The sequence below is a fragment of the Trichomycterus rosablanca genome, chromosome 5 (assembly GCF_030014385.1).
Source record: "Trichomycterus rosablanca isolate fTriRos1 chromosome 5, fTriRos1.hap1, whole genome shotgun sequence".
NCBI lineage: Eukaryota > Metazoa > Chordata > Actinopteri > Siluriformes > Trichomycteridae > Trichomycterus > Trichomycterus rosablanca.
The window spans coordinates 19,039,067-19,055,868 of NC_085992.1; the positions used below are offsets into that span (position 1 = coordinate 19,039,067).

The 16,802-nt window shown below is 39.7% G+C and overlaps 36 non-coding genes and 4 pseudogenes across 36 annotated transcripts; all 40 read right to left on the bottom strand.

Moving 5' to 3' along the window:
- Positions 1-270: 270 nt before the first annotated feature.
- LOC134315828 (5S ribosomal RNA) lies at positions 271-389 on the bottom strand. The gene has a single exon (XR_010012885.1). It is a non-coding gene; the product is annotated as a 5S ribosomal RNA (ribosomal RNA).
- Positions 390-685: 296 nt separating this feature from the next.
- On the bottom strand, positions 686-804 carry LOC134315428 (5S ribosomal RNA; annotated as a pseudogene).
- Positions 805-1,099: 295 nt separating this feature from the next.
- LOC134315338 (5S ribosomal RNA) lies at positions 1,100-1,218 on the bottom strand. The gene has a single exon (XR_010012491.1). It is a non-coding gene; the product is annotated as a 5S ribosomal RNA (ribosomal RNA).
- Positions 1,219-1,518: 300 nt separating this feature from the next.
- LOC134315829 (5S ribosomal RNA) lies at positions 1,519-1,637 on the bottom strand. Its single transcript, XR_010012886.1, has one exon. It is a non-coding gene; the product is annotated as a 5S ribosomal RNA (ribosomal RNA).
- A 323-nt stretch (positions 1,638-1,960) lies between these two features.
- On the bottom strand, positions 1,961-2,079 carry LOC134315339 (5S ribosomal RNA). Its single transcript, XR_010012492.1, has one exon. It is a non-coding gene; the product is annotated as a 5S ribosomal RNA (ribosomal RNA).
- Positions 2,080-2,363: 284 nt separating this feature from the next.
- Positions 2,364-2,482, bottom strand: LOC134315830 (5S ribosomal RNA). The gene has a single exon (XR_010012887.1). It is a non-coding gene; the product is annotated as a 5S ribosomal RNA (ribosomal RNA).
- A 299-nt stretch (positions 2,483-2,781) lies between these two features.
- Positions 2,782-2,900, bottom strand: LOC134315340 (5S ribosomal RNA). Its single transcript, XR_010012493.1, has one exon. It is a non-coding gene; the product is annotated as a 5S ribosomal RNA (ribosomal RNA).
- Positions 2,901-3,184: 284 nt separating this feature from the next.
- Positions 3,185-3,303, bottom strand: LOC134315832 (5S ribosomal RNA). Its single transcript, XR_010012889.1, has one exon. It is a non-coding gene; the product is annotated as a 5S ribosomal RNA (ribosomal RNA).
- A 280-nt stretch (positions 3,304-3,583) lies between these two features.
- LOC134315429 (5S ribosomal RNA) lies at positions 3,584-3,702 on the bottom strand (annotated as a pseudogene).
- A 291-nt stretch (positions 3,703-3,993) lies between these two features.
- LOC134315341 (5S ribosomal RNA) lies at positions 3,994-4,112 on the bottom strand. Its single transcript, XR_010012494.1, has one exon. It is a non-coding gene; the product is annotated as a 5S ribosomal RNA (ribosomal RNA).
- A 300-nt stretch (positions 4,113-4,412) lies between these two features.
- Positions 4,413-4,531, bottom strand: LOC134315833 (5S ribosomal RNA). The gene has a single exon (XR_010012890.1). It is a non-coding gene; the product is annotated as a 5S ribosomal RNA (ribosomal RNA).
- A 295-nt stretch (positions 4,532-4,826) lies between these two features.
- Positions 4,827-4,945, bottom strand: LOC134315834 (5S ribosomal RNA). Its single transcript, XR_010012891.1, has one exon. It is a non-coding gene; the product is annotated as a 5S ribosomal RNA (ribosomal RNA).
- Positions 4,946-5,260: 315 nt separating this feature from the next.
- On the bottom strand, positions 5,261-5,379 carry LOC134315835 (5S ribosomal RNA). The gene has a single exon (XR_010012892.1). It is a non-coding gene; the product is annotated as a 5S ribosomal RNA (ribosomal RNA).
- A 299-nt stretch (positions 5,380-5,678) lies between these two features.
- Positions 5,679-5,797, bottom strand: LOC134315342 (5S ribosomal RNA). Its single transcript, XR_010012495.1, has one exon. It is a non-coding gene; the product is annotated as a 5S ribosomal RNA (ribosomal RNA).
- Positions 5,798-6,100: 303 nt separating this feature from the next.
- LOC134315836 (5S ribosomal RNA) lies at positions 6,101-6,219 on the bottom strand. Its single transcript, XR_010012893.1, has one exon. It is a non-coding gene; the product is annotated as a 5S ribosomal RNA (ribosomal RNA).
- A 291-nt stretch (positions 6,220-6,510) lies between these two features.
- Positions 6,511-6,630, bottom strand: LOC134315427 (5S ribosomal RNA; annotated as a pseudogene).
- A 307-nt stretch (positions 6,631-6,937) lies between these two features.
- On the bottom strand, positions 6,938-7,056 carry LOC134315838 (5S ribosomal RNA). The gene has a single exon (XR_010012895.1). It is a non-coding gene; the product is annotated as a 5S ribosomal RNA (ribosomal RNA).
- Positions 7,057-7,359: 303 nt separating this feature from the next.
- Positions 7,360-7,478, bottom strand: LOC134315343 (5S ribosomal RNA). Its single transcript, XR_010012496.1, has one exon. It is a non-coding gene; the product is annotated as a 5S ribosomal RNA (ribosomal RNA).
- Positions 7,479-7,765: 287 nt separating this feature from the next.
- LOC134315345 (5S ribosomal RNA) lies at positions 7,766-7,884 on the bottom strand. The gene has a single exon (XR_010012498.1). It is a non-coding gene; the product is annotated as a 5S ribosomal RNA (ribosomal RNA).
- A 279-nt stretch (positions 7,885-8,163) lies between these two features.
- On the bottom strand, positions 8,164-8,282 carry LOC134315839 (5S ribosomal RNA). Its single transcript, XR_010012896.1, has one exon. It is a non-coding gene; the product is annotated as a 5S ribosomal RNA (ribosomal RNA).
- Positions 8,283-8,589: 307 nt separating this feature from the next.
- LOC134315840 (5S ribosomal RNA) lies at positions 8,590-8,708 on the bottom strand. Its single transcript, XR_010012897.1, has one exon. It is a non-coding gene; the product is annotated as a 5S ribosomal RNA (ribosomal RNA).
- Positions 8,709-9,019: 311 nt separating this feature from the next.
- On the bottom strand, positions 9,020-9,138 carry LOC134315841 (5S ribosomal RNA). Its single transcript, XR_010012898.1, has one exon. It is a non-coding gene; the product is annotated as a 5S ribosomal RNA (ribosomal RNA).
- Positions 9,139-9,449: 311 nt separating this feature from the next.
- On the bottom strand, positions 9,450-9,568 carry LOC134315346 (5S ribosomal RNA). The gene has a single exon (XR_010012499.1). It is a non-coding gene; the product is annotated as a 5S ribosomal RNA (ribosomal RNA).
- Positions 9,569-9,867: 299 nt separating this feature from the next.
- On the bottom strand, positions 9,868-9,986 carry LOC134315842 (5S ribosomal RNA). Its single transcript, XR_010012899.1, has one exon. It is a non-coding gene; the product is annotated as a 5S ribosomal RNA (ribosomal RNA).
- Positions 9,987-10,281: 295 nt separating this feature from the next.
- LOC134315843 (5S ribosomal RNA) lies at positions 10,282-10,400 on the bottom strand. Its single transcript, XR_010012900.1, has one exon. It is a non-coding gene; the product is annotated as a 5S ribosomal RNA (ribosomal RNA).
- Positions 10,401-10,695: 295 nt separating this feature from the next.
- On the bottom strand, positions 10,696-10,814 carry LOC134315844 (5S ribosomal RNA). The gene has a single exon (XR_010012901.1). It is a non-coding gene; the product is annotated as a 5S ribosomal RNA (ribosomal RNA).
- Positions 10,815-11,089: 275 nt separating this feature from the next.
- Positions 11,090-11,208, bottom strand: LOC134315845 (5S ribosomal RNA). Its single transcript, XR_010012902.1, has one exon. It is a non-coding gene; the product is annotated as a 5S ribosomal RNA (ribosomal RNA).
- Positions 11,209-11,507: 299 nt separating this feature from the next.
- Positions 11,508-11,625, bottom strand: LOC134315431 (5S ribosomal RNA; annotated as a pseudogene).
- A 283-nt stretch (positions 11,626-11,908) lies between these two features.
- Positions 11,909-12,027, bottom strand: LOC134315846 (5S ribosomal RNA). The gene has a single exon (XR_010012903.1). It is a non-coding gene; the product is annotated as a 5S ribosomal RNA (ribosomal RNA).
- A 279-nt stretch (positions 12,028-12,306) lies between these two features.
- On the bottom strand, positions 12,307-12,425 carry LOC134315847 (5S ribosomal RNA). The gene has a single exon (XR_010012904.1). It is a non-coding gene; the product is annotated as a 5S ribosomal RNA (ribosomal RNA).
- A 303-nt stretch (positions 12,426-12,728) lies between these two features.
- LOC134315347 (5S ribosomal RNA) lies at positions 12,729-12,847 on the bottom strand. Its single transcript, XR_010012500.1, has one exon. It is a non-coding gene; the product is annotated as a 5S ribosomal RNA (ribosomal RNA).
- Positions 12,848-13,154: 307 nt separating this feature from the next.
- Positions 13,155-13,273, bottom strand: LOC134315849 (5S ribosomal RNA). The gene has a single exon (XR_010012906.1). It is a non-coding gene; the product is annotated as a 5S ribosomal RNA (ribosomal RNA).
- A 291-nt stretch (positions 13,274-13,564) lies between these two features.
- Positions 13,565-13,683, bottom strand: LOC134315850 (5S ribosomal RNA). The gene has a single exon (XR_010012907.1). It is a non-coding gene; the product is annotated as a 5S ribosomal RNA (ribosomal RNA).
- A 291-nt stretch (positions 13,684-13,974) lies between these two features.
- LOC134315851 (5S ribosomal RNA) lies at positions 13,975-14,093 on the bottom strand. Its single transcript, XR_010012908.1, has one exon. It is a non-coding gene; the product is annotated as a 5S ribosomal RNA (ribosomal RNA).
- A 303-nt stretch (positions 14,094-14,396) lies between these two features.
- On the bottom strand, positions 14,397-14,515 carry LOC134315852 (5S ribosomal RNA). The gene has a single exon (XR_010012909.1). It is a non-coding gene; the product is annotated as a 5S ribosomal RNA (ribosomal RNA).
- A 319-nt stretch (positions 14,516-14,834) lies between these two features.
- LOC134315853 (5S ribosomal RNA) lies at positions 14,835-14,953 on the bottom strand. The gene has a single exon (XR_010012910.1). It is a non-coding gene; the product is annotated as a 5S ribosomal RNA (ribosomal RNA).
- Positions 14,954-15,260: 307 nt separating this feature from the next.
- LOC134315854 (5S ribosomal RNA) lies at positions 15,261-15,379 on the bottom strand. The gene has a single exon (XR_010012911.1). It is a non-coding gene; the product is annotated as a 5S ribosomal RNA (ribosomal RNA).
- A 303-nt stretch (positions 15,380-15,682) lies between these two features.
- Positions 15,683-15,801, bottom strand: LOC134315855 (5S ribosomal RNA). The gene has a single exon (XR_010012912.1). It is a non-coding gene; the product is annotated as a 5S ribosomal RNA (ribosomal RNA).
- A 289-nt stretch (positions 15,802-16,090) lies between these two features.
- LOC134315856 (5S ribosomal RNA) lies at positions 16,091-16,209 on the bottom strand. Its single transcript, XR_010012913.1, has one exon. It is a non-coding gene; the product is annotated as a 5S ribosomal RNA (ribosomal RNA).
- A 303-nt stretch (positions 16,210-16,512) lies between these two features.
- LOC134315857 (5S ribosomal RNA) lies at positions 16,513-16,631 on the bottom strand. The gene has a single exon (XR_010012914.1). It is a non-coding gene; the product is annotated as a 5S ribosomal RNA (ribosomal RNA).
- Positions 16,632-16,802: the final 171 nt, after the last annotated feature.

The following is a 16,802-nucleotide window of genomic DNA, read 5'->3' on the forward strand; positions in this document are numbered from 1 at the left end:
AGCTGGATTTAAAGGCCTGTTATAGCTAGTCAGCCAGCTATCTGAGTGCTAGCCAGCTATCTGGGCTGGAATTACATTGGAAGGCCTTTCATAGATTAGATAGATAGATAGATAGATAGATAGATAGATAGATAGATAGATAGATAGATAGATAGATAGATAGATAGATAGATAGATAGATAGATAGATAGATAGATAGATAGATCCTTTATTATGCTAGCTAACTGCTAAATGACACTTCATGAATGGGGCTGAAACTCAAAAATAAAAAGCTTACAGCACTCAGTATTCCCAGGCAGTCTCCCATCTAGGTACTGACTGAGCCCAACCCTGCTTGGCTTCTGAGATCGGACGAGATCAGGCGTTCCCAAGGTGGTTTGGCCGTAAGCGAAAGAAGCTGGATTTAAAGGCCTGTTATAGCTAGTCAGCCAGCTATCTGAGTGCTAGCCAGCTATCTGGGCAGGAATTACATTGGAAGGCCTTTCATAGATTAGATAGATAGATAGATAGATAGATAGATAGATAGATAGATAGATAGATAGATAGATAGATAGATAGATAGATAGATAGATAGATAGATAGATAGATAGATAGATAGATAGATAGATAGATAGATAGATCCTTTATTATGCTAGCTAACTGCTAAATGACACTTCATGAATGGGGCTGAAACTCAAAAATAAAAAGCTTACAACACTCAGTATTCCCAGGCAGTCTCCCATCTAGGTACTGACTGAGCCCAACCCTGCTTGGCTTCTGAGATCGGACGAGATCAGGCATTCCCAAGGTGGTTTAGCCGTAAGCGAAAGAAGCTGGATTTAAAGGCCTGTTATAGCTAGTCAGCCAGCTATCTGAGTGCTAGCCAGCTATCTGGGCTGGAATTACATTGGAAGGCATTTTTTAGATAGATAGATAGATAGATAGATAGATAGATAGATAGATAGATAGATAGATAGATAGATAGATAGATAGATAGATAGATAGATAGATAGATAGATAGATAGATAGATAGATAGATAGATAGATAGATAGATCCTTTATTATGCTAGCTAACTGCTAAATGACACTTCATGAATGGGGCTGAAACTCAAAAATAAAAAGCTTACAGCACTCAGTATTCCCAGGCAGTCTCCCATCTAGGTACTGACTGAGCCCAACCCTGCTTGGCTTCTGAGATCGGACGAGATCAGGCATTCCCAAGGTGGTTTGGCCGTAAGCGAAAGAAGCTGGATTTAAAGGCCTGTTATAGCTAGTCAGCCAGCTATCTGAGTGCTAGCCAGCTATCTGGGCTGGAATTACATTGGAAGGCCTTTCATAGATTAGATAGATAGATAGATAGATAGATAGATAGATAGATAGATAGATAGATAGATAGATAGATAGATAGATAGATAGATAGATAGATAGATAGATAGATAGATAGATAGATAGATAGATAGATAGATAGATAGATCCTTTATTATGCTAGCTAACTGCTAAATGACACTTCATGAATGGGGCTGAAACTCAAAAATAAAAAGCTTACAGCACTCAGTATTCCCAGGCAGTCTCCCATCTAGGTACTGACTGAGCCCAACCCTGCTTGGCTTCTGAGATCGGACGAGATCAGGCGTTCCCAAGGTGGTTTGGCCGTAAGCGAAAGAAGCTGGATTTAAAGGCCTGTTATAGCTAGTCAGCCAGCTATCTGAGTGCTAGCCAGCTATCTGGGCTGGAATTACATTGGAAGGCCTTTTTTAGATAGATAGATAGATAGATAGATAGATAGATAGATAGATAGATAGATAGATAGATAGATAGATAGATAGATAGATAGATAGATAGATAGATAGATAGATAGATAGATAGATAGATAGATAGATAGATAGATAGATAGATAGATAGATAGATAGATAGATCCTTTATTATGCTAGCTAACTGCTAAATGACACTTCATGAATGGGGCTGAAACTCAAAAATAAAAAGCTTACAGCACTCAGTATTCCCAGGCAGTCTCCCATCTAGGTACTGACTGAGCCCAACCCTGCTTGGCTTCTGAGATCGGACGAGATCAGGCATTCCCAAGGTGGTTTGGCCGTAAGCGAAAGAAGCTGGATTTAAAGGCCTGTTATAGCTAGTCAGCCAGCTATCTGAGTGCTAGCCAGCTATCTGGGCTGGAATTACATTGGAAGGCCTTTCATAGATTAGATAGATAGATAGATAGATAGATAGATAGATAGATAGATAGATAGATAGATAGATAGATAGATAGATAGATAGATAGATAGATAGATAGATAGATAGATAGATAGATAGATAGATCCTTTATTATGCTAGCTAACTGCTAAATGACACTTCATGAATGGGGCTGAAACTCAAAAATAAAAAGCTTACAGCACTCAGTATTCCCAGGCAGTCTCCCATCTAGGTACTGACTGAGCCCAACCCTGCTTGGCTTCTGAGATCGGACGAGATCAGGCGTTCCCAAGGTGGTTTGGCCGTAAGCGAAAGAAGCTGGATTTAAAGGCCTGTTATAGCTAGTCAGCCAGCTATCTGAGTGCTAGCCAGCTATCTGGGCTGGAATTACATTGGAAGGCCTTTTTTAGATAGATAGATAGATAGATAGATAGATAGATAGATAGATAGATAGATAGATAGATAGATAGATAGATAGATAGATAGATAGATAGATAGATAGATAGATAGATAGATAGATAGATAGATAGATAGATAGATAGATCCTTTATTATGCTAGCTAACTGCTAAATGACACTTCATGAATGGGGCTGAAACTCAAAAATAAAAAGCTTACAGCACTCAGTATTCCCAGGCAGTCTCCCATCTAGGTACTGACTGAGCCCAACCCTGCTTGGCTTCTGAGATCGGACGAGATCAGGCATTCCCAAGGTGGTTTGGCCGTAAGCGAAAGAAGCTGGATTTAAAGGCCTGTTATAGCTAGTCAGCCAGCTATCTGAGTGCTAGCCAGCTATCTGGGCTGGAATTACATTGGAAGGCCTTTCATAGATTAGATAGATAGATAGATAGATAGATAGATAGATAGATAGATAGATAGATAGATAGATAGATAGATAGATAGATAGATAGATAGATAGATAGATAGATAGATAGATAGATAGATAGATCCTTTATTATGCTAGCTAACTGCTAAATGACACTTCATGAATGGGGCTGAAACTCAAAAATAAAAAGCTTACAGCACTCAGTATTCCCAGGCAGTCTCCCATCTAGGTACTGACTGAGCCCAACCCTGCTTGGCTTCTGAGATCGGACGAGATCAGGCGTTCCCAAGGTGGTTTGGCCGTAAGCGAAAGAAGCTGGATTTAAAGGCCTGTTATAGCTAGTCAGCCAGCTATCTGAGTGCTAGCCAGCTATCTGGGCAGGAATTACATTGGAAGGCCTTTCATAGATTAGATAGATAGATAGATAGATAGATAGATAGATAGATAGATAGATAGATAGATAGATAGATAGATAGATAGATAGATAGATAGATAGATAGATAGATAGATAGATAGATAGATCCTTTATTATGCTAGCTAACTGCTAAATGACACTTCATGAATGGGGCTGAAACTCAAAAATAAAAAGCTTACAACACTCAGTATTCCCAGGCAGTCTCCCATCTAGGTACTGACTGAGCCCAACCCTGCTTGGCTTCTGAGATCGGACGAGATCAGGCATTCCCAAGGTGGTTTAGCCGTAAGCGAAAGAAGCTGGATTTAAAGGCCTGTTATAGCTAGTCAGCCAGCTATCTGAGTGCTAGCCAGCTATCTGGGCTGGAATTACATTGGAAGGCATTTTTTAGATAGATAGATAGATAGATAGATAGATAGATAGATAGATAGATAGATAGATAGATAGATAGATAGATAGATAGATAGATAGATAGATAGATAGATAGATAGATAGATAGATAGATAGATAGATAGATCCTTTATTATGCTAGCTAACTGCTAAATGACACTTCATGAATGGGGCTGAAACTCAAAAATAAAAAGCTTACAGCACTCAGTATTCCCAGGCAGTCTCCCATCTAGGTACTGACTGAGCCCAACCCTGCTTGGCTTCTGAGATCGGACGAGATCAGGCATTCCCAAGGTGGTTTGGCCGTAAGCGAAAGAAGCTGGATTTAAAGGCCTGTTATAGCTAGTCAGCCAGCTATCTGAGTGCTAGCCAGCTATCTGGGCTGGAATTACATTGGAAGGCCTTTCATAGATTAGATAGATAGATAGATAGATAGATAGATAGATAGATAGATAGATAGATAGATAGATAGATAGATAGATAGATAGATAGATAGATAGATAGATAGATAGATAGATAGATAGATAGATAGATAGATAGATAGATCCTTTATTATGCTAGCTAACTGCTAAATGACACTTCATGAATGGGGCTGAAACTCAAAAATAAAAAGCTTACAGCACTCAGTATTCCCAGGCAGTCTCCCATCTAGGTACTGACTGAGCCCAACCCTGCTTGGCTTCTGAGATCGGACGAGATCAGGCGTTCCCAAGGTGGTTTGGCCGTAAGCGAAAGAAGCTGGATTTAAAGGCCTGTTATAGCTAGTCAGCCAGCTATCTGAGTGCTAGCCAGCTATCTGGGCTGGAATTACATTGGAAGGCCTTTTTTAGATAGATAGATAGATAGATAGATAGATAGATAGATAGATAGATAGATAGATAGATAGATAGATAGATAGATAGATAGATAGATAGATAGATAGATAGATAGATAGATAGATAGATAGATAGATAGATAGATCCTTTATTATGCTAGCTAACTGCTAAATGACACTTCATGAATGGGGCTGAAACTCAAAAATAAAAAGCTTACAGCACTCAGTATTCCCAGGCAGTCTCCCATCTAGGTACTGACTGAGCCCAACCCTGCTTGGCTTCTGAGATCGGACGAGATCAGGCGTTCCCAAGGTGGTTTGGCCGTAAGCGAAAGAAGCTGGATTTAAAGGCCTGTTATAGCTAGTCAGCCAGCTATCTGAGTGCTAGCCAGCTATCTGGGCTGGAATTACATTGGAAGGCCTTTTTTAGATAGATAGATAGATAGATAGATAGATAGATAGATAGATAGATAGATAGATAGATAGATAGATAGATAGATAGATAGATAGATAGATAGATAGATAGATAGATAGATAGATAGATAGATAGATAGATAGATAGATAGATAGATAGATAGATCCTTTATTATGCTAGCTAACTGCTAAATGACACTTCATGAATGGGGCTGAAACTCAAAAATAAAAAGCTTACAGCACTCAGTATTCCCAGGCAGTCTCCCATCTAGGTACTGACTGAGCCCAACCCTGCTTGGCTTCTGAGATCGGACGAGATCAGGCGTTCCCAAGGTGGTTTGGCCGTAAGCGAAAGAAGCTGGATTTAAAGGCCTGTTATAGCTAGTCAGCCAGCTATCTGAGTGCTAGCCAGCTATCTGGGCTGGAATTACATTGGAAGGCCTTTTTTAGATAGATAGATAGATAGATAGATAGATAGATAGATAGATAGATAGATAGATAGATAGATAGATAGATAGATAGATAGATAGATAGATAGATAGATAGATAGATAGATAGATAGATAGATAGATAGATAGATAGATCCTTTATTATGCTAGCTAACTGCTAAATGACACTTCATGAATGGGGCTGAAACTCAAAAATAAAAAGCTTACAGCACTCAGTATTCCCAGGCAGTCTCCCATCTAGGTACTGACTGAGCCCAACCCTGCTTGGCTTCTGAGATCGGACGAGATCAGGCATTCCCAAGGTGGTTTGGCCGTAAGCGAAAGAAGCTGGATTTAAAGGCCTGTTATAGCTAGTCAGCCAGCTATCTGAGTGCTAGCCAGCTATCTGGGCTGGAATTACATTGGAAGGCCTTTTTTAGATAGATAGATAGATAGATAGATAGATAGATAGATAGATAGATAGATAGATAGATAGATAGATAGATAGATAGATAGATAGATAGATAGATAGATAGATAGATAGATAGATAGATAGATAGATAGATAGATAGATAGATCCTTTATTATGCTAGCTAACTGCTAAATGACACTTCATGAATGGGGCTGAAACTCAAAAATAAAAAGCTTACAGCACTCAGTATTCCCAGGCAGTCTCCCATCTAGGTACTGACTGAGCCCAACCCTGCTTGGCTTCTGAGATCGGACGAGATCAGGCGTTCCCAAGGTGGTTTGGCCGTAAGCGAAAGAAGCTGGATTTAAAGGCCTGTTATAGCTAGTCAGCCAGCTATCTGAGTGCTAGCCAGCTATCTGGGCTGGAATTACATTGGAAGGCCTTTTTTAGATAGATAGATAGATAGATAGATAGATAGATAGATAGATAGATAGATAGATAGATAGATAGATAGATAGATAGATAGATAGATAGATAGATAGATAGATAGATAGATAGATAGATAGATAGATAGATCCTTTATTATGCTAGCTAACTGCTAAATGACACTTCATGAATGGGGCTGAAACTCAAAAATAAAAAGCTTACAGCACTCAGTATTCCCAGGGCAGTCTCCCATCTAGGTACTGACTGAGCCCAACCCTGCTTGGCTTCTGAGATCGGACGAGATCAGGCGTTCCCAAGGTGGTTTGGCCGTAAGCGAAAGAAGCTGGATTTAAAGGCCTGTTATAGCTAGTCAGCCAGCTATCTGAGTGCTAGCCAGCTATCTGGGCTGGAATTACATTGGAAGGCCTTTTTTAGATAGATAGATAGATAGATAGATAGATAGATAGATAGATAGATAGATAGATAGATAGTTAGATAGATAGATAGATAGATAGATAGATAGATAGATAGATAGATAGATAGATAGATAGATAGATAGATAGATAGATAGATAGATCCTTTATTATGCTAGCTAACTGCTAAATGACACTTCATGAATGGGGCTGAAACTCAAAAATAAAAAGCTTACAGCACTCAGTATTCCCAGGCAGTCTCCCATCTAGGTACTGACTGAGCCCAACCCTGCTTGGCTTCTGAGATCGGACGAGATCAGGCGTTCCCAAGGTGGTTTGGCCGTAAGCGAAAGAAGCTGGATTTAAAGGCCTGTTATAGCTAGTCAGCCAGCTATCTGAGTGCTAGCCAGCTATCTGGGCTGGAATTACATTGGAAGGCCTTTTTTAGATAGATAGATAGATAGATAGATAGATAGATAGATAGATAGATAGATAGATAGATAGATAGATAGATAGATAGATAGATAGATAGATAGATAGATAGATAGATAGATAGATAGATAGATAGATAGATAGATAGATAGATCCTTTATTATGCTAGCTAACTGCTAAATGACACTTCATGAATGGGGCTGAAACTCAAAAATAAAAAGCTTACAGCACTCAGTATTCCCAGGCAGTCTCCCATCTAGGTACTGACTGAGCCCAACCCTGCTTGGCTTCTGAGATCGGACGAGATCAGGCATTCCCAAGGTGGTTTGGCCGTAAGCGAAAGAAGCTGGATTTAAAGGCCTGTTATAGCTAGTCAGCCAGCTATCTGAGTGCTAGCCAGCTATCTGGGCTGGAATTACATTGGAAGGCCTTTTTTAGATCGATAGATAGATAGATAGATAGATAGATAGATAGATAGATAGATAGATAGATAGATAGATAGATAGATAGATAGATAGATAGATAGATAGATAGATAGATAGATAGATAGATAGATAGATCCTTTATTATGCTAGCTAACTGCTAAATGACACTTCATGAATGGGGCTGAAACTCAAAAATAAAAAGCTTACAGCACTCAGTATTCCCAGGCAGTCTCCCATCTAGGTACTGACTGAGCCCAACCCTGCTTGGCTTCTGAGATCGGACGAGATCAGGCATTCCCAAGGTGGTTTGGCCGTAAGCGAAAGAAGCTGGATTTAAAGGCCTGTTATAGCTAGTCAGCCAGCTATCTGAGTGCTAGCCAGCTATCTGGGCTGGAATTACATTGGAAGGCCTTTTTTAGATAGATAGATAGATAGATAGATAGATAGATAGATAGATAGATAGATAGATAGATAGATAGATAGATAGATAGATAGATAGATAGATAGATAGATAGATAGATAGATAGATAGATCCTTTATTATGCTAGCTAACTGCTAAATGACACTTCATGAATGGGGCTGAAACTCAAAAATAAAAAGCTTACAGCACTCAGTATTCCCAGGCAGTCTCCCATCTAGGTACTGACTGAGCCCAACCCTGCTTGGCTTCTGAGATCGGACGAGATCAGGCGTTCCCAAGGTGGTTTGGCCGTAAGCGAAAGAAGCTGGATTTAAAGGCCTGTTATAGCTAGTCAGCCAGCTATCTGAGTGCTAGCCAGCTATCTGGGCTGGAATTACATTGGAAGGCCTTTTTTAGATAGATAGATAGATAGATAGATAGATAGATAGATAGATAGATAGATAGATAGATAGATAGATAGATAGATAGATAGATAGATAGATAGATAGATAGATAGATAGATAGATAGATAGATAGATAGATAGATAGATAGATAGATCCTTTATTATGCTAGCTAACTGCTAAATGACACTTCATGAATGGGGCTGAAACTCAAAAATAAAAAGCTTACAGCACTCAGTATTCCCAGGCAGTCTCCCATCTAGGTACTGACTGAGCCCAACCCTGCTTGGCTTCTGAGATCGGACGAGATCAGGCGTTCCCAAGGTGGTTTGGCCGTAAGCGAAAGAAGCTGGATTTAAAGGCCTGTTATAGCTAGTCAGCCAGCTATCTGAGTGCTAGCCAGCTATCTGGGCTGGAATTACATTGGAAGGCCTTTTTTAGATAGATAGATAGATAGATAGATAGATAGATAGATAGATAGATAGATAGATAGATAGATAGATAGTTAGATAGATAGATAGATAGATAGATAGATAGATAGATAGATAGATAGATAGATAGATAGATAGATAGATAGATAGATAGATCCTTTATTATGCTAGCTAACTGCTAAATGACACTTCATGAATGGGGCTGAAACTCAAAAATAAAAAGCTTACAGCACTCAGTATTCCCAGGCAGTCTCCCATCTAGGTACTGACTGAGCCCAACCCTGCTTGGCTTCTGAGATCGGACGAGATCAGGCGTTCCCAAGGTGGTTTGGCCGTAAGCGAAAGAAGCTGGATTTAAAGGCCTGTTATAGCTAGTCAGCCAGCTATCTGAGTGCTAGCCAGCTATCTGGGCTGGAATTACATTGGAAGGCCTTTTTTAGATAGATAGATAGATAGATAGATAGATAGATAGATAGATAGATAGATAGATAGATAGATAGATAGATAGATAGATAGATAGATAGATAGATAGATAGATAGATAGATAGATAGATAGATAGATAGATAGATAGATAGATAGATAGATCCTTTATTATGCTAGCTAACTGCTAAATGACACTTCATGAATGGGGCTGAAACTCAAAAATAAAAAGCTTACAGCACTCAGTATTCCCAGGCAGTCTCCCATCTAGGTACTGACTGAGCCCAACCCTGCTTGGCTTCTGAGATCGGACGAGATCAGGCATTCCCAAGGTGGTTTGGCCGTAAGCGAAAGAAGCTGGATTTAAAGGCCTGTTATAGCTAGTCAGCCAGCTATCTGAGTGCTAGCCAGCTATCTGGGCTGGAATTACATTGGAAGGCCTTTTTTAGATCGATAGATAGATAGATAGATAGATAGATAGATAGATAGATAGATAGATAGATAGATAGATAGATAGATAGATAGATAGATAGATAGATAGATAGATAGATAGATAGATAGATAGATAGATAGATAGATAGATCCTTTATTATGCTAGCTAACTGCTAAATGACACTTCATGAATGGGGCTGAAACTCAAAAATAAAAAGCTTACAGCACTCAGTATTCCCAGGCAGTCTCCCATCTAGGTACTGACTGAGCCCAACCCTGCTTGGCTTCTGAGATCGGACGAGATCAGGCGTTCCCAAGGTGGTTTGGCCGTAAGCGAAAGAAGCTGGATTTAAAGGCCTGTTATAGCTAGTCAGCCAGCTATCTGAGTGCTAGCCAGCTATCTGGGCTGGAATTACATTGGAAGGCCTTTTTTAGATAGATAGATAGATAGATAGATAGATAGATAGATAGATAGATAGATAGATAGATAGATAGATAGATAGATAGATAGATAGATAGATAGATAGATAGATAGATAGATAGATAGATAGATAGATAGATAGATCCTTTATTATGCTAGCTAACTGCTAAATGACACTTCATGAATGGGGCTGAAACTCAAAAATAAAAAGCTTACAGCACTCAGTATTCCCAGGCAGTCTCCCATCTAGGTACTGACTGAGCCCAACCCTGCTTGGCTTCTGAGATCGGACGAGATCAGGCGTTCCCAAGGTGGTTTGGCCGTAAGCGAAAGAAGCTGGATTTAAAGGCCTGTTATAGCTAGTCAGCCAGCTATCTGAGTGCTAGCCAGCTATCTGGGCTGGAATTACATTGGAAGGCCTTTTTTAGATAGATAGATAGATAGATAGATAGATAGATAGATAGATAGATAGATAGATAGATAGATAGATAGATAGATAGATAGATAGATAGATAGATAGATAGATAGATAGATAGATAGATAGATAGATAGATAGATCCTTTATTATGCTAGCTAACTGCTAAATGACACTTCATGAATGGGGCTGAAACTCAAAAATAAAAAGCTTACAGCACTCAGTATTCCCAGGCAGTCTCCCATCTAGGTACTGACTGAGCCCAACCCTGCTTGGCTTCTGAGATCGGACGAGATCAGGCGTTCCCAAGGTGGTTTGGCCGTAAGCGAAAGAAGCTGGATTTAAAGGCCTGTTATAGCTAGTCAGCCAGCTATCTGAGTGCTAGCCAGCTATCTGGGCTGGAATTACATTGGAAGGCCTTTTTTAGATAGATAGATAGATAGATAGATAGATAGATAGATAGATAGATAGATAGATAGATAGATAGATAGATAGATAGATAGATAGATAGATAGATAGATAGATAGATAGATAGATCCTTTATTATGCTAGCTAACTGCTAAATGACACTTCATGAATGGGGCTGAAACTCAAAAATAAAAAGCTTACAGCACTCAGTATTCCCAGGCAGTCTCCCATCTAGGTACTGACTGAGCCCAACCCTGCTTGGCTTCTGAGATCGGACGAGATCAGGCGTTCCCAAGGTGGTTTGGCCGTAAGCGAAAGAAGCTGGATTTAAAGGCCTGTTATAGCTAGTCAGCCAGCTATCTGAGTGCTAGCCAGCTATCTGGGCTGGAATTACATTGGAAGGCCTTTTTTAGATAGATAGATAGATAGATAGATAGATAGATAGATAGATAGATAGATAGATAGATAGATAGATAGATAGATAGATAGATAGATAGATAGATAGATAGATAGATAGATAGATAGATAGATAGATAGATAGATAGATCCTTTATTATGCTAGCTAACTGCTAAATGACACTTCATGAATGGGGCTGAAACTCAAAAATAAAAAGCTTACAGCACTCAGTATTCCCAGGCAGTCTCCCATCTAGGTACTGACTGAGCCCAACCCTGCTTGCTTCTGAGATCGGACGAGATCAGGCGTTCCCAAGGTGGTTTGGCCGTAAGCGAAAGAAGCTGGATTTAAAGGCCTGTTATAGCTAGTCAGCCAGCTATCTGAGTGCTAGCCAGCTATCTGGGCTGGAATTACATTGGAAGGCCTTTTTTAGATAGATAGATAGATAGATAGATAGATAGATAGATAGATAGATAGATAGATAGATAGATAGATAGATAGATAGATAGATAGATAGATAGATAGATAGATAGATAGATAGATAGATAGATCCTTTATTATGCTAGCTAACTGCTAAATGACACTTCATGAATGGGGCTGAAACTCAAAAATAAAAAGCTTACAGCACTCAGTATTCCCAGGCAGTCTCCCATCTAGGTACTGACTGAGCCCAACCCTGCTTGGCTTCTGAGATCGGACGAGATCAGGCGTTCCCAAGGTGGTTTGGCCGTAAGCGAAAGAAGCTGGATTTAAAGGCCTGTTATAGCTAGTCAGCCAGCTATCTGAGTGCTAGCCAGCTATCTGGGCTGGAATTACATTGGAAGGCCTTTTTTAGATAGATAGATAGATAGATAGATAGATAGATAGATAGATAGATAGATAGATAGATAGATAGATAGATAGATAGATAGATAGATAGATAGATAGATAGATAGATAGATAGATAGATCCTTTATTATGCTAGCTAACTGCTAAATGACACTTCATGAATGGGGCTGAAACTCAAAAATAAAAAGCTTACAGCACTCAGTATTCCCAGGCAGTCTCCCATCTAGGTACTGACTGAGCCCAACCCTGCTTGGCTTCTGAGATCGGACGAGATCAGGCGTTCCCAAGGTGGTTTGGCCGTAAGCGAAAGAAGCTGGATTTAAAGGCCTGTTATAGCTAGTCAGCCAGCTATCTGAGTGCTAGCCAGCTATCTGGGCTGGAATTACATTGGAAGGCCTTTTTTAGATAGATAGATAGATAGATAGATAGATAGATAGATAGATAGATAGATAGATAGATAGATAGATAGATAGATAGATAGATAGATAGATAGATAGATAGATAGATAGATAGATAGATAGATAGATAGATAGATAGATAGATCCTTTATTATGCTAGCTAACTGCTAAATGACACTTCATGAATGGGGCTGAAACTCAAAAATAAAAAGCTTACAGCACTCAGTATTCCCAGGCAGTCTCCCATCTAGGTACTGACTGAGCCCAACCCTGCTTGGCTTCTGAGATCGGACGAGATCAGGCATTCCCAAGGTGGTTTGGCCGTAAGCGAAAGAAGCTGGATTTAAAGGCCTGTTATAGCTAGTCAGCCAGCTATCTGAGTGCTAGCCAGCTATCTGGGCTGGAATTACATTGGAAGGCCTTTTTTAGATCGATAGATAGATAGATAGATAGATAGATAGATAGATAGATAGATAGATAGATAGATAGATAGATAGATAGATAGATAGATAGATAGATAGATAGATAGATAGATAGATAGATAGATAGATAGATAGATAGATAGATAGATCCTTTATTATGCTAGCTAACTGCTAAATGACACTTCATGAATGGGGCTGAAACTCAAAAATAAAAAGCTTACAGCACTCAGTATTCCCAGGCAGTCTCCCATCTAGGTACTGACTGAGCCCAACCCTGCTTGGCTTCTGAGATCGGACGAGATCAGGCGTTCCCAAGGTGGTTTGGCCGTAAGCGAAAGAAGCTGGATTTAAAGGCCTGTTATAGCTAGTCAGCCAGCTATCTGAGTGCTAGCCAGCTATCTGGGCTGGAATTACATTGGAAGGCCTTTTTTAGATAGATAGATAGATAGATAGATAGATAGATAGATAGATAGATAGATAGATAGATAGATAGATAGATAGATAGATAGATAGATAGATAGATAGATAGATAGATAGATAGATAGATAGATAGATAGATCCTTTATTATGCTAGCTAACTGCTAAATGACACTTCATGAATGGGGCTGAAACTCAAAAATAAAAAGCTTACAGCACTCAGTATTCCCAGGCAGTCTCCCATCTAGGTACTGACTGAGCCCAACCCTGCTTGGCTTCTGAGATCGGACGAGATCAGGCGTTCCCAAGGTGGTTTGGCCGTAAGCGAAAGAAGCTGGATTTAAAGGCCTGTTATAGCTAGTCAGCCAGCTATCTGAGTGCTAGCCAGCTATCTGGGCTGGAATTACATTGGAAGGCCTTTTTTAGATAGATAGATAGATAGATAGATAGATAGATAGATAGATAGATAGATAGATAGATAGATAGATAGATAGATAGATAGATAGATAGATAGATAGATAGATAGATAGATAGATAGATAGATAGATAGATCCTTTATTATGCTAGCTAACTGCTAAATGACACTTCATGAATGGGGCTGAAACTCAAAAATAAAAAGCTTACAGCACTCAGTATTCCCAGGCAGTCTCCCATCTAGGTACTGACTGAGCCCAACCCTGCTTGGCTTCTGAGATCGGACGAGATCAGGCGTTCCCAAGGTGGTTTGGCCGTAAGCGAAAGAAGCTGGATTTAAAGGCCTGTTATAGCTAGTCAGCCAGCTATCTGAGTGCTAGCCAGCTATCTGGGCTGGAATTACATTGGAAGGCCTTTTTTAGATAGATAGATAGATAGATAGATAGATAGATAGATAGATAGATAGATAGATAGATAGATAGATAGATAGATAGATAGATAGATAGATAGATAGATAGATAGATAGATAGATAGATAGATAGATAGATAGATAGATAGATCCTTTATTATGCTAGCTAACTGCTAAATGACACTTCATGAATGGGGCTGAAACTCAAAAATAAAAAGCTTACAGCACTCAGTATTCCCAGGCAGTCTCCCATCTAGGTACTGACTGAGCCCAACCCTGCTTGGCTTCTGAGATCGGACGAGATCAGGCGTTCCCAAGGTGGTTTGGCCGTAAGCGAAAGAAGCTGGATTTAAAGGCCTGTTATAGCTAGTCAGCCAGCTATCTGAGTGCTAGCCAGCTATCTGGGCTGGAATTACATTGGAAGGCCTTTTTTAGATAGATAGATAGATAGATAGATAGATAGATAGATAGATAGATAGATAGATAGATAGATAGATAGATAGATAGATAGATAGATAGATAGATAGATAGATAGATAGATAGATAGATAGATAGATAGATAGATAGATAGATAGATAGATAGATAGATCCTTTATTATGCTAGCTAACTGCTAAATGACACTTCATGAATGGGGCTGAAACTCAAAAATAAAAAGCTTACAGCACTCAGTATTCCCAGGCAGTCTCCCATCTAGGTACTGACTGAGCCCAACCCTGCTTGGCTTCTGAGATCGGACGAGATCAGGCGTTCCCAAGGTGGTTTGGCCGTAAGCGAAAGAAGCTGGATTTAAAGGCCTGTTATAGCTAGTCAGCCAGCTATCTGAGTGCTAGCCAGCTATCTGGGCTGGAATTACATTGGAAGGCCTTTTTTAGATAGATAGATAGATAGATAGATAGATAGATAGATAGATAGATAGATAGATAGATAGATAGATAGATAGATAGATAGATAGATAGATAGATAGATAGATAGATAGATAGATAGATAGATAGATAGATAGATAGATAGATAGATCCTTTATTATGCTAGCTAACTGCTAAATGACACTTCATGAATGGGGCTGAAACTCAAAAATAAAAAGCTTACAGCACTCAGTATTCCCAGGCAGTCTCCCATCTAGGTACTGACTGAGCCCAACCCTGCTTGGCTTCTGAGATCGGACGAGATCAGGCGTTCCCAAGGTGGTTTGGCCGTAAGCGAAAGAAGCTGGATTTAAAGGCCTGTTATAGCTAGTCAGCCAGCTATCTGAGTGCTAGCCAGCTATCTGGGCTGGAATTACATTGGAAGGCCTTTTTTAGATAGATAGATAGATAGATAGATAGATAGATAGATAGATAGATAGATAGATAGATAGATAGATAGATAGATAGATAGATAGATAGATAGATAGATAGATAGATAGATAGATAGATAGATAGATAGATAGATAGATAGATCCTTTATTATGCTAGCTAACTGCTAAATGACACTTCATGAATGGGGCTGAAACTCAAAAATAAAAAGCTTACAGCACTCAGTATTCCCAGGCAGTCTCCCATCTAGGTACTGACTGAGCCCAACCCTGCTTGGCTTCTGAGATCGGACGAGATCAGGCGTTCCCAAGGTGGTTTGGCCGTAAGCGAAAGAAGCTGGATTTAAAGGCCTGTTATAGCTAGTCAGCCAGCTATCTGAGTGCTAGCCAGCTATCTGGGCTGGAATTACATTGGAAGGCCTTTTTAATAGATAGATAGATAGATAGATAGATAGATAGATAGATAGATAGATAGATAGATAGATAGATAGATAGATAGATAGATAGATAGATAGATAGATAGATAGATAGATAGATAGATAGATAGATAGATCCTTTATTATGCTAGCTAACTGCTAAATGACACTTCATGAATGGGGCTGAAACTCAAAAATAAAAAGCTTACAGCACTCAGTATTCCCAGGCAGTCTCCCATCTAGGTACTGACTGAGCCCAACCCTGCTTGGCTTCTGAGATCGGACGAGATCAGGCGTTCCCAAGGTGGTTTGGCCGTAAGCGAAAGAAGCTGGATTTAAAGGCCTGTTATAGCTAGTCAGCCAGCTATCTGAGTGCTAGCCAGCTATCTGGGCTGGAATTACATTGGAAGGCCTTTTTTAGATAGATAGATAGATAGATAGATAGATAGATAGATAGATAGATAGATAGATAGATAGATAGATAGATAGATAGATAGATAGATAGATAGATAGATAGATAGATAGATAGATAGATAGATAGATAGATAGATAGATAGATCCTTTATTATGCTAGCTAACTGCTAAATGACACTTCATGAATGGGGCTGAAACTCAAAAATAAAAAGCTTACAGCACTCAGTATTCCCAGGCAGTCTCCCATCTAGGTACTGACTGAGCCCAACCCTGCTTGGCTTCTGAGATCGGACGAGATCAGGCGTTCCCAAGGTGGTTTGGCCGTAAGCGAAAGAAGCTGGATTTAAAGGCCTGTTATAGCTAGTCAGCCAGCTATCTGAGTGCTAGCCAGCTATCTGGGCTGGAATTACATTGGAAGGCCTTTTTTAGATAGATAGATAGATAGATAGATAGATAGATAGATAGATAGATAGATAGATAGATAGATAGACTAGATAGAT